At 49.5% G+C, this 21,965-nt stretch overlaps 1 protein-coding gene and 1 pseudogene across 1 annotated transcript in view; both read left to right on the top strand.

The window, feature by feature from the left end:
* The window catches only part of TRABD2B (TraB domain containing 2B), a 205,965-nt gene that overhangs the window by 22,323 nt on the left and 161,677 nt on the right, over positions 1–21,965 (top strand). The gene's annotated exons all lie outside the window — the stretch shown is intronic.
* LOC118985060 (uncharacterized) lies at positions 19,326–19,543 on the top strand (annotated as a pseudogene).

Genomic DNA, 21,965 nt, shown 5'->3' on the forward strand with positions numbered 1-21,965 from the left:
AGAGCCTAGCACCATGCCCCTTCGACAGCAGGAACTTATGGATGTTTGTCCAATGAATAAGTGTATAACAAAATTGTCCATGGGTTCATTATGAGGACTTCGAAAATAAAGGTCTCTGATAATTCATCCATCCATCCATCCATCCATTCACTGACCAGTATTTGTTAAGGTCCTAAGATTGTTAAGTTCTGGAAGCTGGACAGATCCTCCACAGACAGCCGAGGGCTCCTTCCCCACGCATTTTGGAACAGGGCTCAGGCTAACAAACAGGAAGGGCTGGAGTGTGAGAGAGGAATCGTGGGGGAGGTGGAAGGCGGGCACTGGGAAGGGGCTGCCTTGAGGGAGGGCATGCTCCCCTGTCTTGGTCATGAGGACACATGGAGGGTGAGTGTCATCTTTTCTGGTCTCACCTGGGACTGGGACCATGTGGCTTGTCCTCCAGCTGAAATCCACCACTGGTTCTGCAGGAGCTACTAGGGTTTTGAATTCCAATCATATTTGAACTTTCCTTTTAGACCAGGTTGCCCAGTATTTTAGATTTTGTGTTCATACCTTCATTCATTCTGCTTTGGGCTGGGCTCTGGGCTGGTTGACGAGGAACCATTGACGACTGAGAGGCAGTCTCTTACTTAGAGAAGTGTGTAGTTCAGTAATTCATAAATCCCTAGAGTGTGACTCTGGCAAGTCTTGGACCTCTCCCAGCCTGTTTCCTCAGCAGTTAAATGGCCACTGATAGGCCCAGGTTCAATACTAAGTCTGCCCATTGCTGGCTACATAACCTTGAGCAAGTCACCACTGACTGAGTCTCTGAAAGGTGGTCCAGGCCCTGACTGGTATGGGCTGCATTCTGGAGACCCTGCCTGTGTGAACAGACTCTCGTAGAGAGCATGTATTTGAACCTGCTCTAGGTCAGGAGGCATCACCCTCCTTCCCCCAAAACGATGAGCTGAGAATGATTCTGAGGCTCCATTGGGCTTAGTGGGAGACAAGATTGTGATGAATTATTGATGGACACAGGAGAACCTGCTGGTTGCAGGACTGTACCAAGTGCTTGCCAGGGCCAGTCATTTTCTTCAGGTTGCAGGATCAGCCACCCATTCATTTCCCATTCATTCAGCAAATTACTGCCGAGCACTGCTCTGCATGGGGGGTGCTCCAGAAACAAAACAATGTTCTGGGCCCCTGTGTGTCTAACATTCTAGTGGGGACAGACAGGCAGCCAATAATAAACATAATAAGTAAATCAAATAGACCGGAAGGTAACGTGGGATGAAAATAGGAATAGCACAGGGGGGAGAGGCTCTGAAGACACTGCGCCCTGCTCTCCAGAGACAGCCTTGCCTAATGCAGAGCAGCCTCTGATGTAAGGCTGCCGATGCCCCTGCCCTCGGCGCTCAGACACGTGGAGTGGTTGGGGCCATTCCAAGGAGTGGTGCTGCCTTGTGGGGGGGTGTGTGGGTGTGTACACGCATGCAAGCACCTGGGTGTAAGTCTGTGCTCCTCAACCAGAGGTGAACGACTTCGGACTGACCATTGTTTAGCATTGGCTGTACTTCCTCCCGCTGCCCTGACAGCTAAGAGTTGTTGTCCTTTCTTCGCCACTCATGTCCAAGATTCTGACCTTTTGGCAGCTTGTTTGGGAGCTTGGGACCTCAGGTGACGGAGGGAGTATAACCACAGGTATTACCACAGGAGGGAGCAGCCTGTAGTTTACCTTTCTGGGTTCTCTAGGAAAAAGATTTAGTGAGTCAATCAGAATTGAAAATAAATATTCATGGCCAAATATGCATCTAGGTCATGAATGCCTTGTGATCACAAGGCAGGGATGTTATTTGTTTTGAATCAAACATTAATATGCTAATTTCAGCAGTTCTTATCACTCTGAAGGCAGGTAATGTATCTCTACTCAGCAGTGCTTTCTTGCCTTGTTCCAGTTACCATGGGAATCAGTCAACCAGGGTGGCGCCCACCACGTGCCCATCACTGCACCATGCATTATCATCATCAGGAGAACTTGTTCTTGAAAACCTTATTGTACTTGGTGAGATAACACACACAGTGACACCTCATTTAGGCCACAGCAGTTTAGAGTGAGCGCTTCTACCAGAAATAAATTATCTGGATAATACAATCATAACCCCTCGGCGTCGTGATGCTAGCTGACATACGACTTTGGACGGGAAGTTTCAAAAAGCATGTGTGTCAGACACGACAGCAAACTCCCCAGTCGGCCTGCCTTTACCCTGGAGACTCAGTGTCGTCCCCAGGGGCCCTAGACACCTGAAGAGCGGTGTGGTAGGGGCTGCCTTTTCCCTGGATGACCCTGGCCTGCTGTCCCTCTCTAGTTTCTGGGAGCCCATCCCCCCCACCAGAGTCAGACTGAAGATTTTGACTCCTTATTGGAGCCAGTATCCTTTGCAATGTATTGGTTGCTTTTAATCTTTTGTGAGCTAGGAAGGCAGAGAACCAGATTTATTAAAAGTGAGTTCAAAGCTAAGCTAAATAATTTCAGATGAAAGTGCTCAGGCGTTTCTCTAGGAGTCAAGTGTAGGAGTGCAGTGTGGTGTCAGTTTGGCTGTTTGAACATGTGTTCTGGTCGGGGGAAGTTACTGGATATGGGACTTCTGGATACATGAAGTGTTACCGTGTGTGTGTGTGTTCACGTCTGATCACATGCGCTCATGAGTCGGAGGGTGTGTGCGGCTTGGTAATTCAGTTCATTTCAGTTCCGAATGACTCTGCCTGGGCACTGGGATCCAGCATGCTCTCCGTGTCCCAGATTAGTGGATAAAAGCATCCAGGGGGCTGATTTCAGCTCAGCAGAGGGCGAATCAGCTCGTAGTCAGAGAAGTCCGGTGACGGAACAGCGCCTGGGGGTGCCGTGACTTCCCACCACAGGAGTTGCCTTTCGCAGCCCAGGTGACTAACTGCCCACCCAGGCTCTTGGTTGAAGGGATTTAAACATCTGTCAAGTGATTGATCTGGGTTTTAAATTTTTGAAATTTTGTAAACTTTATTGCAGTATAATTGATGTTTGCTAAACTATATATATTTGAAGTATTGACTTGATTTTTAAAGTCTATTCCGAAGAATGGGCAAAGCTATGTTATCAAAATATAAATCCACATACCCACCACATCCAGGAGTTCCAATTACCCACCGCCGTGGACTGAGTATTTGTGTCCTCCTCAAATCCACGTGGTAAAATGTTTAATCCCCAGTGTGTTGGTGTTCAGAGAAAAGGTCTGTGGGAGGTCATTAGGGTTAAAGGAGGTCATGAAGGTCGAGTCCTCACAGGGGATTGGTGTCTTTGTACAAAGTGACACAAGAGAGCTTGCTCTGGCTTCTCTCTGCCATTCGAGGACACAGCCAGACGTGCCGTCCACCAGCCAGGAAGAGGAACCTCACCAGGCCCAGCCTTGCTGGCTCCCTGATCTGGGACTCCCAGCCTCCCGAACTGTGAGACAACATATTCCTGTTGTTTGAGCCCCAGTCTATGATATTTTGTTCAACAGCCCAGGCTAAGACAGCCCCCCCCCCCTGCCACTGCCCCCGAGGTAAGTCTCCACTCCTGAGGGCCCTGTCATGTTCATCAGACAGTCTAGGAAGCACCAGCTTTCATCCTCCACACTGAAAGCTGAGTGTAGTTGTGTCCCTCCCTGGCTCTTAAGGGGAGACCTTCCTCTTACACAACTAGAAATGGGTGACATTTCCTTTTCTGTCAGATGACAGACAGGCAAGTGAAGACCCCAGCTGTTGGCAGGCATGGGCCAGTGCCTTTCAGAAGGCAAGTGGCAGGGCAGGCCCTGGCTGCGTGTGTCCATGTAGGGGGTGGCCTCCTGGGTTCCCATGGCCTGTCTGGTGCTTCCAGATGTCAAAATGTGCAGGCCTGCTGCCTCCCTGCTGTTTAATAGGCCTCTTTGTAAACCGCAGCAAACAGTTGTTCAAGTAACACACGTCGTTCCGTGTGGCTGTGATGCTGAACGTGGCTTGGGCTTTTTGTTTGTTTGGGTTTGTTCCTTCCTTTGTAAACAGTGAGGAGTGTCTGCCTGCAAAATTGTCTTCTTGTCTTCTTGGCCGCGGAGGGAGGGTAGAGAGAAGGAAATTCTTCCGTCCTTGCTCTGTGCTTCATGACTCAGGGGCTGCTGCGAGTTTCCACAGCCTGTTTTGAGGACCTCAGCTCTTGATGACCTGGAATACTCAGCAGTTAGAGGTGGAAGGGACTCACGCCCGTGCAAACCAGCCCCAGATCACAGCATGTCGAGAAGGAAGGTGGAACCCCATTTTCCCATGAACTGAAATGGGAAGACTGTATGAAGTCACATTTATGTAACGAATTCCCTGTCAGAGGCCCTGCCAAACAGACTCCCGAGACGTCAGTTTCTTTCCTGGGTTGGGGAGGGGCCAAGGCTGGTCAGCTGAGCATCTGTCCTCCAGACCTAGGAGGGAGGGGCAGTCAGGTGTCAGATGTTACCCAGGCGAGCCAGGGGGCATCTGGTGGGGTCTGCCCTCTGCCCTGATGTCCTCCACAGGAGTTGACTAGACTCTCTGGCCCCAAAGGGTGTTTCTTTTATAAGGAGGGGGATGCTTCATTGCAAGTCTGGGTCTGTAGCCTGGTCCTGGACCCTGACAGATATTCCCATCACTTTGAAATGCAGAAGGGGCAGCCCCCAAGTTCCCAGGAAAGTCAGACTTGTGCCCTTGTGGGACACCTTTCCCTTCTCCCACCTGACCTGGGAGTCCCCCCTCTCCCCAGGGGCTTTGGGTTGAAACGGCAGCCTGGTCTTGATGCTGGAGTTGAACTCACTTGATCAAGTCCTGGGAGAAAAATCAAAGACTATTGAGGAGGAATCATGTGCAGTGTTTAAAGTCCCTGACCACATCTCGAAACAAAAAAGATTTATCTTTTGAAGACACAGTCAGATGGCCCGGTGCCCTGAATGGAGGGGAGAGGCTCCAAAGAGTCAGATAGAATCTGGGATGAGGCGCGATGATGTCTGCCCGTGCTGGGGGGCAGCACCCCCCCGCCCCGCCCCTGGCCAGAGCGTGCCTGGTGGGCGTGTCATCTTCCTCCCCTGCGCTTCTGTCACCTCGTCTGCAACACGAGAGAAGCTGGATGAAGTGACCGATCCCGGCCTGGGCCCCACGTTCCCCAGCCAAGTAGAAAGCACTTGTTGAAATCCCAAGGCTGTTCAGCATTAAACCTACAAGCAACTAAAGGACTATTATAGTTATTGGAAACAAAACTGCAAAGATAACGTAAATGACAAGTTTCTGGCCTCTGAGTACATCAATATCGGTGTCTCAAACTCTGTTATCTCCTTCCTGCTCAGGAGCCTGGACTGGCGTCCTGACAAACTCATTTGGGACAGGGATGCAGCGTGTAAGGGAAACTATTTCAAAACGTGACACTCGACAGGCCTTGGGTGGGAAGGTCTTTGCTCAGTAAAAAGTTCGGAAACCATGGTTTCGGCATTTCAGAATTCTTAACAACGGTTATGTCCTTCCCTCAACAAGACTGTGAGCGATCTCTGACGAGTTTTCCAACCCTAAACTCGCAGGCTGGCTAAGGCTCTGGGTCTGGAAAGGGCTAAGCCTGCTCACAGAGAGCTCCAAGGCACCACCCCCGACCCCCCGCTCATGCAGGTAGTGATTCTGTGTGTAATGTGACCAGAACACTCCCTTTTCATCTCTGTTAATTTCCAAATTGGCTCGTTAAATCCATACATTCCAGAGACTCCGTCCAACATTCCAGGGAACCTTTCCATGGACAATCAGAGCAGGAGTTCTTTTTGGCAGGGTTTGTTTGAGCAGAGGGAATGTGAAAGAAATGACCAGAACAAATGATCTTCATCTTGCAAAGGGGACCTCAGACGGCAGACTCTTGGTTGCCACGGCCCTTGTTTCTCTCGGACTCTCCCTCGTCCACTTTTGCTTCACGGACAGTCTCAATGAGTCCAGCTTTGGGCCTGGCCCAAGTTCACTTTCTCCCGTGTCTGTTGAACTCCTACTGCAGACAAGCCATTGCTGACGAGCAGCTTTTCTGCAGAGAGAATCAGCGCAGTAAGCTCCGGGTGATCTCTCCTTCACTAGTGTCGGGATGCAAACATGTGAGTGTGTTTGCCACGTCAGAGCCTGGTTGGCAGGGGAGGTGTCTGTTTTGCTGCCAGATGGGGACAGAATGTGCCACATGTGTGAGCAGGGCACCAGGGAATAGCTGGAATTAACAACCCGCAGAAGAACTGTATGCAAATAAGTAAGTAACCCAAGTGTTCAAAGGCCTGTTATCAGCTCAGTTTATCTCCACTGCTCACTGCCAGTGTCTTTTCTTGACTTACCGTTTCCATTCCTCTGACCTTCAGAATTTTTCCCACATTCAGGCAACTGAAGTTGGTGTCGCAGCTCTTCGTGCCCTTCTTTAAAGGAATGGCCTGCTCTTTTTCTCTGAAGGGCCTCTGTGGGGAGGTAACTTCCTTTTCCCCAGAAGGCAGCTCCAGGCAGGAGAGTCCAGAGGGGTCTGTGCTAGTCCCGTCCTTCTGGTCTGCTTCCTGCCTGTCACCTGAGGGCAGAGATAGAAAAGGACAGCTAAGCCTCATCCAAATGTCACCTGCTGTTTGTCACCATCTTCGCCAAGCGTGTCTTGAATGCCCAGTGAATGTGTATTGCCAGGCATCTGTCTGTGAAGCAGTCCCTGCTCTCAGGAGCCTGCTAATTTTTGTGTGGGAGCAGGTCCGTCAGACAAATGCGTCTGAAGGGTCAAGTCCGTTTATGCTCATTGCCCTGGGATGGAGACAGCTAGTGCCTAGCAGTGGCAGGCACACAACCAGTAGTCATTGAACAAGTGAATAGATCCAAGAATTACAGAAATTTAGCTCCAACTCCCAGGCAAACAGCAGCCAGGCCCACCTTGTTTCTCATCGGGGCAGCAGGCCCACCTGCACGGTGCCTTGGTGCGACTCGGAAGCAAACTCCCAAACGGGTAAGCAGCCCCGTGCTGGATGCGTGGCGCCCCGTGCTGGATGCGTGGCTCCCCGTGCTGGATGCGTGGCTTGTCCTGTCGTGCTTCAGACTGCCCCAGTGTGTGTGGTGGCCCTACTGGGTGGGATGGGATATGGGGAGAAGAAAAGGGGCAAAGAGCACACTCTCTGAAGCTGGAATGCCTGGGTCGTGTGCTGCCGTCACCGCTTATAGCAGTGCTTTGGGCTCCTCACCTGTAGAGTGGAGGTATTGTGGAGCCTGCCACAAAGGTTGGTGTGAGGCCTGCATGAATCACTGTGTGGAAAGTGTTTGGAACAGTGCCTGGCACACAGTAAGTTCTAACTAAGTATTAGATCTTCTTCACACCGTTATTGTTACCATGGGGAAGGGCCAGGTGTCAGAATCCGAGGGTTCGGGGAACTCAGTCTGTAGAGGGGTCAAGGGCCAGGAGGAGGGGAAGCTGAAGGAGACTGATCAGGATGAGTCAAGTTTCTGAAGTTGTAACTAACTCTCTGTAGACCTCGTGTCTTAGCCGGTAGCAGAGTTTCTACAGCAGTAGAGACAAAAGGTCATAGGTAGCCAGTAGCTTTTTCCGGGTTCTGGTTCTGAGCAACACCTATACACACACACACACACACACACACACTCACTCTCTTACTGATGGCAGGGAATTTGACAAACAGCTTCCAGGAAATGGGCAAGATCAGATAGGGTGGTCCAGACTCAACTAGGTAAGCCAGGGGTTTATCTGATGGCCTAGTAGGGAAACTGAGGCAGAAGTTCTCCAGACTTCTTCACAGGCATAACTGAAATCAGGTCTATGACAGGCAGACCATACGTCCCTGCTATTGGTGTTGTTGAGCAGGTGTTGCTGACTCCTGGCCTGGTGGGGATCAGCCTGAGGCCCACAGGAGCAGAGTGAGCAGTTACCCTCATCCTGAGTAGGAGGGAGGTGGAGAGGGATCTGGAGACGGCGGAGGCTAATGAGCTGGGGTGGGAGGGGTTTGTGGAGGCCTTGAATTGAGATGGGAGGGTGGCCAAGACTTGGAGGGAGAGAATCAAGTGAAGATTCTGGTGGGATTGTGCATGATGTGATCCAGAGATATGAATACAGTTGTGTGCCTAGAACAGAGTGATGATGGCCTGTGCACGCAGGGGGAAAGCTTGGGATTGGACTGACGGCAGAAGGCCAGGGCAAGGGAGCCTTGAAAGCCAAGCTAGGGAGGCAGAGCCACTGGCCACTTTTCAAGGGGACTGTTGTCAAGAATCTGATAGTGGCAGAGAGTCCACACCATTCTGTGTCTGTTTGGGTTGTAAAGGAGGGGTAGGACTCAGGTGGTGGGGTGGAAGGAGCAAGGGGGTGGGGGAGGAGAAGATACCCAGAGGCCATTGGAGCAGTTCCTTAATTGTTCTAATCAACAGCCCGGAAAGTGCAAGGGCCTAGTAGGAAGGGTAGGAAAAGGAGAGCTGAACCTGGAGAAATATCACAAAGGAAGAAGCCCTGGGGCCTAGAGGCTGATGAGATACAGAAGGCATGTGTATGGAGGTGGGGCCCTGTGTAGGAAGGGTGATGAATGTGAAGGGTTCAGAAGTGAACAGGCTGACAGGCAGTGGGGCCCCAATGGGTGGGGTGGAGGCTAGAGATGAGGATTCGGGAGGCCGTGGATGGGGAAGAGATGCGCAGAGAGAGAAAGAGAGGAGACCAATAGCAGCAATGGGGACAGTAGTCTTCCTCAGGGCCAAGAGGAGGGGGAGGAGTGCAGCAGCGTCAGGAGGAGGGGTCACAGTGGCCAGAGACCTGGCAAGCAGACAGGAGACTGCAGTGTCCCCCTCTGCCCAGACTACAAGAGCTTCTGCATCTCTGCCCAGGCTGGGCCTCTGTTGAAACTCATGCCCCTCTTGCATGCATGTGCATCTATACACAACACACACACACACACACACACACTCTCTCTCTCTCTCTCTCTCTCTCAAGCACCACAGCTCAACTACAGGACCTTCAGCTAGTGTCAGCTTAAGTCTTATCTCCTCTGGAAAATTCTGGGTGGCTCTCTGCCCACCCACCGTTTTTGTTATTCCCTCCTCCCATCCCCACAGCCCCTGCTCCACCTTCTTCCCAGCACCTATCAGATGTTACTGCGATTGTCTGCAGTATCGAAGTTTCTCCTTCCAGGCTGTGAGCTTTGCCGGGCTGCTCCCTCCATGGTGCTGCAGCCCTGGGCAGTAAGTACCCAGTGAACAGGCATCATTGCTGATTGAGGAAAATTTCTGTGCAAAGGGAGGTGGGGCAAATAGAGGCCTGAAAAAGCATTTGGGTGTTCAGCCAGGGCCTTGGAGCCCACAGCCTTCATGGAAGGTAGTAGAGGAGAAAGTGTGACCAAGAAAACGCACCCCGTAGTTCTACTGCCGGAAATCACCCATCTCATGTTGCCTGTCACCTACTGTCCTCCTGTGCTCCAGTTTGATCTGGCTGAGACCCTCACCAGCCTTTCCTTGTAACTTGGTATCTCTCATTTCTGCAACCCTTTGAAGCTGTGACCTGAACCTCTCCTGTGACTGGACACATAGTAGGCCCTGGGGAAATGTTTGTTTGAAGGAACTGTAGCTAAAACGAGAACTTGAGAGAAGAGAAACTGGCCACCACTCGGGCAGAATGGAGTTCACTGTCTAATCTCTGAAGTCATTTGAACACCTACGAGGGAAGCAGAGCCAGTTACTGGAAAGAGCATTGGCCTGAGAGATGGGCGCCCCGCCTCCACCACCCGCCCCGTGCTGGGGAAGGGAGGAAGAAAGTCACATTTTCTCAGGGCCTTCTGAAGCCAGGCATGAGACTATGCACGCTCCCTCTCCACATTTAATCTCATGAATCTTCAGAGCAACCTTGGGATATTGGTTCATATGCTGATGTGTTGCCTTCTTTTTATTTAAGAACATCGGGCACCTCTAAGAGGCGAAGTGACTAGCTCAAGGTCACAGAGCTGGCAGGTTGCAGGGTGCCTGATGACATGTTTCTTTTCTGTCACTAAGACTGATCCTCTCCCGACTGCAGGGCTGCACTGGCTAGCTAATGCCTGGCAGCCCCACAGCCCTGAGGCCTTGGGAAGTAGCAGAGGTTTTATTTATTTTTCGGTCTGAGAAGGGGCAGGAAGGCTGAGTACGAGGGTGTCCTGTGTCCTGTTGTCCTGTTGAGCCCTCCGATTCTAAAGAGCAAAGGACCGTGTGACTTGAATGCACAGTGTTTGGGGCCTAACTCTGTCTGGGACGCCTGGAAACATTTGACATGATGTCATGAAAAGCTATGAAAGTGTCTCTCCAAAGCTCCGGGAGGAATTAGGCCTTTGCACGTATGTATGTGTTTAATTTTCGGCTGGTTTCTCTTCCTGGTTTCTCCCCAAAGAGCCTCTGGTTCCTCCTCGGAGTTGGTCCCGGCCCCTCTGGGCTTCGTCGGCACTGGGGCAAGTCCTGCACACCTGGCTGGCTCCTCCTGTTCCTCTTTTCAGGGGTAGTTGGGCTGTCCTCTGGGGTGTTTTTTCAACCGTGTGCTGTCAAGAGCTACGAAAATTAAAACAAAGAAGGCATTTTCCCAACCCTGAGTGGCCTGTGGATTGAGCTGGAACCTGGGGCAGAGGATGGGGGCGAGGGAGAGTCCCTTTTCTGTCCCAGAAGAATGTCTGTGAGAGGAGACCCCGGCCTTCCCTGTGGGAGCTGACAGTAGTAGAAAAGGCCCAGAAGAGTGAGACTGGACCTGTCCTTGGGAAGGTCACAGTGTCCCCAAGCAGGAGACTAGTCGCGTGAGAGCAGTTATGTACGAGCAGGGTAATTCCTCTTACCCATTCAGAGCCAGGCACATACCGAATGAGTGGAGATAGGCACAGACTGGAGGGACGGTGGGGATGGCTCGGCTCTCCACACTGTGTGTCCCACCCTTGAGGGGCTTACCACTGTGTAGTGGGAGTGACAGGCATGCCAGAGTGACAGTTTCAGAGTGGGTGACAGGTGCTGAGATAGGGGGCATGTTCAAGGGCCTTGGGTGTCAGGGAAGGAGTCAAAGGGGAGGGGGAGTTTGAGTGGAGGAGAAGTTAAGTGTCTTAGATACAGGGAACGACAGCCAGTGGGTGGGAACAGAGGCCTGCAGCATCCTCGCACACTCCTGGGGTAGGGTGAGTGTCGGCTTGGCTGCCCTGTGCACCCTACCTAAGGGCCACAGGAAGCCCAGCTGTTAGGACAGCCAGCAGAGGCTGTCAGGAGGGCTAGATCAGTGGAGGCAGGAGTGGGCTGGGGAGACTTCCTGGAGAAGGAGGTAAACCTGAGGCCTCAAGGAGGGAGGGAGTCAGGACAAGTAGGGAGGAAAGCAGGGAAGGAGCCCCATAGGCACATAGAACCAGGGCCAGGTGGGAACATGACAAGGTGGGCGCCCCAGACAAAGGGGTGCCTTGTAGTGGCACGTGGCACAACGTCTGGCTCCTCCAGAGGAGGCTGTAGCTCACTTCTCTGGGAGGCAGAGAACGCCAGGAAGGAGCCCTTAAGTCAGGAGGAGGCTCCTGCTGTGGGAGTGGCTGCTTCCTGGTCCAGTCGCTGAGGATGCTGAGTGTTTGAGTCAGGGTATCAGATGGCCTGGCTCCATCAGGCAGTGTCCTTTACCACTTCCTGCCTCAGGGTGACTACCTGGAAAACAAGGACATTAGAGGAGGCCCCTGGCATTCTGTGGTCACCTTGCCTTGTGACCCTGAGCAAAGCATGTTACTTCTGAAACTCACCTCCCAGCTTACAAAGTGGGGAGAATGAAACATCAATGCTCTGTCACCTCAGGGAGCATTTTGAAGGACTGGGAAGATGGTGCCAGTGAAATCACCCCAGAGTCAACTCCCAGACAAACTTGAGGGGTCAGGAGACATTGGGGCCTTCTTCAACTTGGTGCCCATCGGGGCTGCCAGCTGGCCTTCCGAGAGCCATCTCCTCCTCTGATGTGCTTCCCCGTCCTCTCCACCATTTGTAGGCCTGGGTTTGAACACGGTACAGCTGAGCAGCCCAACCCTACATCTGGAAGGACTTCCTCAGGCCCCATGGCCTGGAGCCTGTTCACCCAGGCGGACGTGTCCAGTCTGCTCTGGGCCCAGGGTCCTGGCTCCGGCCCTCCGAGCTCACCAAGGTTTATTTATTTATCATTTGTTTGGGGTGAAATAAGAGAGAATCAAATCCAATGGGCTGTTTTAGCAGCAGTTGGTGGAAAGAAAGGCATGTTTGTTTCTCCCGAAAGAATCCCCTGCATTGTGGCCCTGGCCCCTTGGTTGGGTTTTGGCAGACAATACCCTTCTTTCTCCCTGTGCCCGCCGACTCGCCCCCGCCTGCCCGCCTGCCTGTCTGCCCTTGGTCCTTGGGCCTGCCGCTGCCCGCTTGACTTGGCTGCTGGGAAGGAAGAGGAGACGCCTGAGGCCTTGGCTGCTCTGTCCGGCCCAGCCTACCAGACCCTGCAGGACTTCTGGGGCTTCCCAGAAGGATCCCTGTGGCCGCCCAGATCTCTCTGTTTAGAGCCTGACTCCACAGAAATGCGTTGAGGGGCCTCAGCCAAAGACTGTACCCACAGAATTGAAGCTCTCCTCCCTCTGGGTGTGATACCCAGGGTTCAGGTCTCAGGTGAGCCTGTGTCCCTCTCACTGCTGCCAGCTGAATTTTCATTGCCATTATGCACACAGACCCACGGAGGCTCTCAGGGAGTAGGAGACTTGTCAAGTTCACACAGTGAGGTATTGGCGGCTGAGATTTGGGGGCCCACCTTCCTACCCCTCTGGGTAGAGGCAGAGGTCGGTGGGTCATCAGAGGCCGAGGGTGATCAATGCAGCCTCCGCAGGTGACTAGCATCCCCTGCCTGCTTGTCTGCAGCCTCCTCTTCTCACTCCTGCTGTAACCTGGCCGGAGCCTCTCATCAAGTGCAGAATAGAACCAGAGCTGCACCTGGCCTCTAGCCACCTGCTCCCTGTTTGCCTCTCCAGCTTCGCCAAGTACGTCTCCTAATATATGGTGACGGAAGACGGTTTAACTCTGGGGGCTGTGATATACAGATCTGGTATCACAGAAATTGCACTCGAAAGCTGTGTGATCCTATTAACCAGTGCCATCCCAGTAAAAAGAGCATCTCCTTTTCCTTCCCCTTCACCAGTCTCATTCTGTTCTTTCTGTTCTTTAACATTCCAAACTCATTTTTGTCTCAGGGCCTTTGCACTTGCAGCTTCTCTGCCTGCAGCCCTTTTCTCCTGAGGTTGATGTGGCTGGTCCTTGACCAATAAGGAGGCCACTTGATTTAAATGGTCTCTTCCCACTCACACTCTTTAACTCCTTACCTTCCTCTCCTTTTTTTTAAGTCATGTGTCACTTCTTGAAATCTAAGTGCTTTTCTCTACTAACTGACATACGAGGAAATCGTATGTACTTACATCCTGACATGTTGTACTTCTGTCTCCTCTACGAGGGTGTAAGCTCCTTGCCTGGCCCATTGTAGGAGCTTGGTAAATATGTGCGTTTTTTGAATGGATGAATGAAATCTGAAATGTTATGTCTTGATTTTCAGGGATTTTTTCTTGAAATATTTTATTGTTTCCTCCAGTAAGTTTCTGGGACCTCGAGGATATAGATCTGAAGAACCTTGGCCTAGTGCTACAGTCACAGGCTGATGTGAAGCCACCCACAGAGTTTGGCAGAGAACTTAGGTGGCCAGGCATCAGCACAGGCATACCGTGGGACCTTGGGCAATTTCCTGAGCTCTTTGTGCCTTGGTGTCCTCATATGTCCAATGGGAATAGTGATAGTATGTCCTCTAAGGATTAATGTGAGTAGTGAGTTAGTAGAGAAGAGCACTTGGAATAATGCTGGCCCATAGTAAGCACTGTATTAGTATTATCTGTAAGTACTGTTATCATTATTATTATTTATTAGTTTTTGGCTGTTATTAGTAGCAGTAGGTACAGTTATTATCCCAACTCGGCTCTGACAGTGACAACCCATGGATCCTTATGTTGGTCACTCCCCAAGCCTCAGTGTTCTCAGTTATAGTTATCGGTAGTAAAACCAGTGTCACGGATTTGTCATGGGGATGTGTGAAAAAGTACACAACAAGTGCTCTCCTCTGTCCCCAAGACCTATGGACAGGGGAGAGAGACAGGGGTGAGGGGAGAGGGGTGAGGAGGCATGACTGGAGGTGGGGTGGGGCCAGTGAGAGGAGGTGATTCAGAGGCAGAGAAATGAGGAGGATAAGGAACCAAAGGAAGGGAACATCTTGGAATTTTGAGCAGTAAATAAATGCCAAAAAGAAGGCAAGAGAGACAGGCCATTGTATTCTGGGACTTGGGAGGGTCCTGGAACCTTGTCGAAGAGGAAGGATTTTATATTCCTCTCCCAACAAGCCAAGTGCCAAGAGAAGAATTTGGGGTGAGATCTTTGAGCTGGGTTTCCTCTCCATCACCCTCCTGAAAATACAAATATTGGCCTCTTTTTAAAATTTAAGGAGTGGAGAGAAGCACATTTGGGGTTTAAGTCTGAAGACTGTCCTTTAAACTAAACTCTTGTCTCCTTGGCCTTGGGTCAGAGGCATCAGGAGATGAAACGTTAAAGGACCGAGAGGCATGTTTGCCATCAGGTACTCGAGTGGCCACAGGGTGGCTGAGATGGCACTGACTGGGGTGACAGATCTGAACGTTTGATGTTTGAGGGCTTGACTCGTTTTTGTCTTTGGTGATTCCATTTTGCTTATGAGCCTTGAGCTGGTCTGTCTGCCACCCCCAGGGGATGCCCTTAGGATAACAGGACCTTTGTCCCCACTATCCTAGAACCCACCCCCACTATTTCAATCTTTGAACCTAATATTGTAGAACCTGTGTCATCAGGATTTCAGAACTTTCCACCTCTAGCTCACAAAGCCCACGGCCCTCAAACTCCAGAATTTTGAAGTGGCTCCTTGAACTTTAGAGCCACGTCAACGAAAGTCCCACAGCCTTTTCAGGTGCTTATCTGACTTCAGATTCAGTCTCTGGTCTACTTTGTCCCTGCCTTTCTGCCCCTGGAAGAATCCTCAACTCAGGAATCAGGTCTGGCCCTGGGGCTTCTGGTAGGCTGAGCTGAATCACCAACAAGCTGAGCACCTGGCTGAGCCTCGGTTTCCTCACCTCTAAGATTCGGATAATAAACAACCCAGAGGGTGCTTGTGAGGATCGAGAAGACCGAGTGTTGGAAAGGAAAGTGAGGCACAGATGTGAGCTATTCCTATTTTAGTGCCTGTCAGCCCTGCTCAGCGTCAGCATCATGACACTGGAAAATCCAGCTACGTGCCCTGCTTGTCTTGGCTTTCATTTGCTCCATGGGCCGTGTCCACCCTTTGCTGTTTGCCCAGATTTCTAACTCAATCCACTTTCCAGCTCCTGCAGCTCTCATCTGGTTTCACAGTTTATCGGCCTCCCTGTGCATTTTCCAGAAGTGCGAGAGTGACAGTGAACTCCTCCCCTTCTCTCACCCTCTCTGTTCATGCCTCGATTATAGCACTCTAGAAAGTTGCTTTGTATATAGGCTATATACACATGTAGCCTACTATATCCATATACATATGTGTTAATTATGTTATTATGCTCATTACCTCCTGGGCCCTGTCACTGTGAGTTCTTGTGTCTAACACCATTGACTGACCTTGAGTGAGGCTCCTGTTGTTTCTGAATTTTAATTTCCTCACTGTTAACATGGGGAAAGTAACTCATACCTCAGGCAGTTGCAGCAATCAACAACAAACAGAATACCTGCCGTAAAGCATTCCAAGTAGCTTGCACTTAGTAGGTGCTTAACACAAATTAGGAGAGATGACAAAACCAAGTGGGAAGAATATAAGCTTTGAACTTGGGTTCAAACCACAGATGTGTTCCTCGAGAACTCTGTGACTTAAAGCAGTCTGCTCAACTCCCCTAAGCCTCAGCTTTCTCACCCTAAAAATTCTTCAAACTGGCACAACAGGACTGCAGCAGGGTTTGGTGCTAATATTAGTTAAATGCATGGAAAAGAGCAGGTACCTATTATTATTGCTTATCTTTACCGCCTTGTGGAAGAAACCTAATCTTAGTTATCTTTTTACACTCCCTTGGGCTGTTGTATGTAGCATAACTTCGCTTCTGAAGTCAATTGAATTAGCAAAACCGATAATGCTGATGGAAGAGACTACAGCGTAGTGAAAAGGGAAAATGGCAACACTTCCCAACTCACTGGCCAGGTTTAGGAGGTCAGCACTACCCTGATCCCAAAGCCAGAAAGACATTACGGGGTGGGGAAAAGTATGGACAAATAATTGTCCTGTGTCATAAATGTGGACAAAAATGCAAAAATTCTGATGCAAAAATTCTTAACCAAATATTGGCCAATCAGATCCAGCAGTATATATACATGATTGGAATGACCAAGGAGAGATACAAGGCTGGTTTAATGTTTGGGAACCAATCAATAACTTGACATATTGACAGAACCCATAGGGTCATCTCATTAAATACAGAAAAGGCCTTGGACACTGTTCAACACTGTACATGATAGAAACTTTCAGTAAACTAGGATTAGAAGGGAAATTAGATTAGATTAGTCTCAATCTGATAAAGGACATCTACAAAAACCCACAACTAACATCAAACATAATGCTGAAAATTAAATACTTTCCCCCTAAGATTGAGAACAAGACAAATCACCTGTCTGATAAAGGACTTGTATCCAGAATGTACTATAAAGAACCTCAAAACTCAATAATAAAATAAATGCAATTTAAAAAATGATCAAAAGATTTGAATGTTTTTCAAAAGAAGATATATGGATGGCAAATAAGCACATTAAAATGTTTAATATCTTTAATAATTAAAATGCAAATTAAAATTTCCATGAGAATTATTACAATTGGCATCCTATTAGAATTGCTACAATGAAAACTGACAATACCAAGTGTTGACAAGACCAGGAGCAACCACCATCCTCAGCAGTGCAGCAGAGAGTGCAAAGTGGAACAACCAGTCTGTAAAACAGGTCTGCACTGTATTATAAAGTTAAGCATATACTTGGAATACCTGGAAATCCCACTCCTAGGTATTTACCCACATGAAATAAAAGCCTATATTCACACAGAAACTATACACAAATGTTTATGGTAGCTTTATTTGTAATCACCCAATGTTAGAAACAACCCAGATGTCCCAAAACTGGGAAATCAATAAATTGTAATATGTTCATACAATGGAATACTGCTCAGCTAAGAAAAGTAAAGAACTGCTGATGTGAACAAGGTAGTCAAATCCCAAATGTGTAATGCTAAGTGAAAGAAGTCAGACTCAAAAACCCACATACTGTGTGATTCACTTCCATAACACTCTTGAAAATGCAAAACTAGAGATTGGTCTCTCTGACTAGTTTCAGGCTACTACTCCATCCTTGTTCAATCCAAGACTTACTCTGGAGGCTTGTAATCTCCCTAGAATATGGCAGCTTCCTCCTTATTGCTCTCTCTGCCCTCCTGCCTTCTGCCCCGAGCACATCCTGTCCTATAGATCTAAAGCAGAAATGCACTCCCAGCGCCTCCTTTCAGAGGCTCCCCATTGCCTGTGCTGTGAGGTCTGAATCCATCCCATGGCTGCAATGGCTTCCCCAGCTCCTCCTAAGTTCCAGGAATACTGAACTATGTTGTATTTGCTGTTGAAGCCAGGCTCTACCTCAGTGCCTTAGTGGGGCTGTTCCCTATTCCAAGAATTTCAACACCCTTGTTTTCTGTCTTCTCAACCTCCAAGGCTCCCTTGAGACACTCCCTCCTGGGGTGTCCCCCACGTTGAGCCACATAATTACTCTTCTGTGTTCCTGAATCAGTCTGCTGGTTACGTCTCTGATTGTGGTGGCCATGGCCGTCACCCAGTCTGAAAACTTTCCCTGCTCTTATCCCCACCCCCTGACCTTTCACAGGCATTACCTCCAGCAAATAGCTTGCACATCTAGCTCTATCTTGGCTTCTACTTCCAGAAGGACATCTCATGAGTTATTCCTTTTTTCTCCTGTTGGTCTTTGCTTTTTCCTCCACTGGCTCTTAATTCATGCATTTATTAATTTGTTCAACAAACCCACCATTCACACTGCCCACCATCCACAGCTCAGTGCCACGGTCGCTGTCTTTCCACGGCACCCAGCTAGTTCTCACTCAGCTGTCTTTGCCCTCTGCCCAACACACAGAGAGATTCCACATCTTGTGGCCCCTTCAGTCCCGGGCTTATGCATTCCCAGGTCTTGCAATGTCATGTCTTATTTCCTAGTTAGCTTCCTCCTTTAGACCTTCTACAAGTCTCGGGTGATGGCACCTGGGGGGGGTGACTCCTCACCACCGTGAACGGTATGTACTAGGGTACAGACACTACAAGGTGACGGTCTGAGTGACTTTCATGTGACTGTTGTCAGGATTGATTAGAAGAGATAATGTGGGTAAAGCAACATGCATGCACACCGGCAGGCAGTAGGTGCATGGTAAATACACATGGTTGATTTCCAGTAAATTTCACTTGATGGCCTCACAGATTGGAGCTGATGTTTCTTTCTATTGTATTCTGTGTTTTTAATTTTATTTTCTGTTGATGCATCTCACGTACAGCTGAGAAAGAGAAAGACAGTGGAAACTTCTCCATTGAATTGTATTATTTCTTCCCTGAGACATAGGACACAAATGTGCATACCTCCTGGGGTGGCCCCACACCAGGATGGAGTCAGGAGACCTAAGTGCTAGCCTGGGTGGCCGTGCCAATAGCTTGTTTGTGATCCTGTCCTCCTGTGTGCCTCAGTTTCACCAACTGCAATAGAGAATGAGGCTCTGAATTTCACAATCCTTACAGAACTAAGATTCCGTGATACGGTCCAGAACCAGTAGAAAAGAACTTGGATGTGGGTTTGTTTGTTTGTTTGTTTGAGATTGTGCTCTTTCCTGTTCCCATCTCCCTTCTCCATGAAGGCTGCGAGTTGATCATACTGACTTGTGATAAGAGAAAGTTACAAACATGCCCAATAAACACTTTATAACTGGATGTGAATTGCATTTTACCATTTACCTGTGGGGAATGTAGGTCTCTTTCACCCACATTTTTGGGCATGAAATTTGGAAATTTCTTGCCAAAAGTGGGAGAAGAAAACGAACATTTATTACATGTTAGCTGCGTGCCAGTGTCCTGGTGGAGAGATCATGTGTGCGTGTCCTCGCAGAACTTTCAAAGCCCCTTTCTGGTGCAGCCGATGTTATTCTCATGGTTTCGACTAGGAAACCAACACTCAAAGAGAAGAAATGTTCCTACAGACTTAGAAACACCAAATGATGTAGCTTTGCGCAGTTGCAGTATTGTAGCCAATGAGGTTTATCCGAAGCGTGATTATTGCTCAGTGAAACACCAAATGATAGGATTTGGAACCCACTGCTCTCTGGCTCCAAAGCCTGTGCCCTTCTTTTGAGATCAAGTGCTTTTGCATTTAGATTTTCAAAAAGATAATTTAAAAAAATCCAAAACTATCAACTATTTAAAAATGACAAGTCAGTGGATGCTTGACCAAAGAAAGTAAGAAGCCTGTGCTCTAAGTAGCCATCCTCATTTAAATCCCAGCTCTGTCCCCCAACAGCCTCACTGTCTTGTGCAAGTTCCTCAACCCCCTCTGCTTCCATTTCTTCATCTGTAAAACGGGTATAATAATAGTACCTATCTTCTAGGTTGTTACACACATCAGTAAGTTAATATGCATAGAGAACTTAAAGTAGTTCCTGCCTAGGACCTGGTAAATAGGCAGTAAGTGTTAGGAATTATTCTCCCTAACATCGTTATTATCATCATCGTGGTCATTGTTATTTTGATCCAAGCCTGGGATCTGGCGGGTTTCTGCTGCCTGTTCTGTTGTGGGGCACTGGGTGGCTGGTAAGGGATGTCCTTCTGGGGAATGTCATTGGGGCTGCTAGGCTGCAGTCCGGCCCATTTACTCATGGAGAGGAACCACACAGCGCCTGAGCACTGCTTGGCCAGGGAGACGACAGCTTCCTGGAGTGCTGCTCGCTGATTGCTGGAGCAGGACCCTGGGCATGTATAAACACCCCAGGCTGTGGGGACACTGCCTTCCCTAACTCCAAGCCCTTCACCCAACCCCATCTGCTCTCAGCCCTGGCCCTGCTCTATCTTAAGGGCTTAAGTGCTCTGGGCTTGTGAGCCCAGGAACTGCTCTGCTTATTCTCCAGGAATGCAAGAGGCTTGTGCTCCCCTGTAGTGGGGGAATGTAACAACATAAATGGTATACCAGGAGCTCCTGGCATCCCGGTGAGTCAGGGGATCTAAGAACAAAAGGGGCTAGAGATCATTTCAGAGCAGCCCCCCAACACCAGGTGGGAGTAAATCTGACAGCATCGCTCCCCTCCCCAATAGTGTTCATTCATTCATTGGACAAACATGTCCTAGGCTCCCTGTGTTGCAAAACAATATTAAATGAGTAATTCAATACTACTGACTAATATTTATTAAACACATAATATCTTAGGCATTGTTCTAAGAACCTCACAACTGTGGGTTCACTTAATTCTCCCATTAAAACCCAATGTGCAAGTTCTGTGATTATCTCTATTTTGTAGGTGAGGAGACTGAGGTACAGCGTTGAGTGACTTGCCCAGGGTCACACAGCTGAGGTAGGCAGAAAGGGGACTCAAATCCAAGAAGTTGGGCTTCAGCGCTGCCCCGATCAAGAGATGCAGGCAGTTCACACAGCTCCTCAGCACTTTCTCGTGCTGCTTCCAGCCTCACGACAACCCTGCGAGGCTGCAAGGATTTTAGCCTGGTTTGAATGAGAGGACCAGAGCTGTGAAGCCACATGGCCAGGTTCATGCAAGTCAGCGGCCAGATTAAATCAGACCTCAGGTTTCCTGGCTCTTAATATACTAATTCAGTGTTTTCTATATAGGGCTTCAGTTGTGTGTTTGTGAGTACACAGATATCTGCATGTGTTTTGTATGTGCCCACAGCACCCATTTCTATGTACACATGTATGCACACTGTGCACAAGTGTGTGTGTGTTTGGTGGGGGTCAGATGGGTTGGGGAGGGTGCTGAGACTCAGTGTGGCTGGTGGAAACTGAGTGATTCTAACCTAGTGACCTAGGTGTGCATCCTGGCTCTATCACCAAGGTCCTGGCACCTTGGTTAGGTCCCTTTCCTCTCCTGAGTCTCTGTGATAGGGTGAGGGGTGGGCAAGGGGAATCTCAGAGGTCTGTTCTTCTCTGTCATCTTCTGCCTCTGAGGGCTGCAGTGAGTGGAGGGGAGGAACGTACAGAGCAAGATGTTTGGGACCAAGACAGAGCAGGGAGTGGGTAAGTGTGGGCAGAGAGTGTCATTCATACGCCCCTGCTGCTCTTCTGGGCTGGTGTCCAGGAATAGCTGTGGTGAGGACTACATTTTTAAAGTGGGTCTTAATGTTTTTCACTGCTGGAAAATATGCCTTTATGGGCATTTTTGCCCTCCAAGTTCCTGGACCGCGATGCCTCCCACCCCCACCCCAAGCTCCCACCCACACTACTTACTTTATTTTCCCTCTGACTGAAGCCTGTCTATCTTTATTCCCACATGCCGCCTCTGTCCCTGGCTTGCATACGGGCTCAGGTCTTGTTGCTGTCTGTGTCTGTGAGCCAGAAACGTGACTGGGGAGATGTGACTGGGTTCACGGCTCGGTGGCGAAGTCCTGCCCAGGACCCAGCCTGGCAGGTGGGGGCAGACTGCTGAAGCAGGGCGTAGGAGGCTCCTGGGGCTGGCATTGCTGCCCTTCAGTTCACAAGAGGGAACGCAGGGGTCATCGCCTGGGGAGACACAGAGGTTGGCATGCGGCCTCTATGTCAGATAGTCATGGTCAGGCCCAGCTCAGCCCTTTCCAAGGAATGGGAAATGAAATAAGAATAGTAATGTGAATAGTAATGAGATCACAAATGAGGTGATAATA

Source organism: Sturnira hondurensis, unplaced genomic scaffold (assembly GCF_014824575.4).
Source record: "Sturnira hondurensis isolate 20B ecotype Veracruz unplaced genomic scaffold, ASM1482457v3 Scaffold0004068, whole genome shotgun sequence".
NCBI lineage: Eukaryota > Metazoa > Chordata > Mammalia > Chiroptera > Phyllostomidae > Sturnira > Sturnira hondurensis.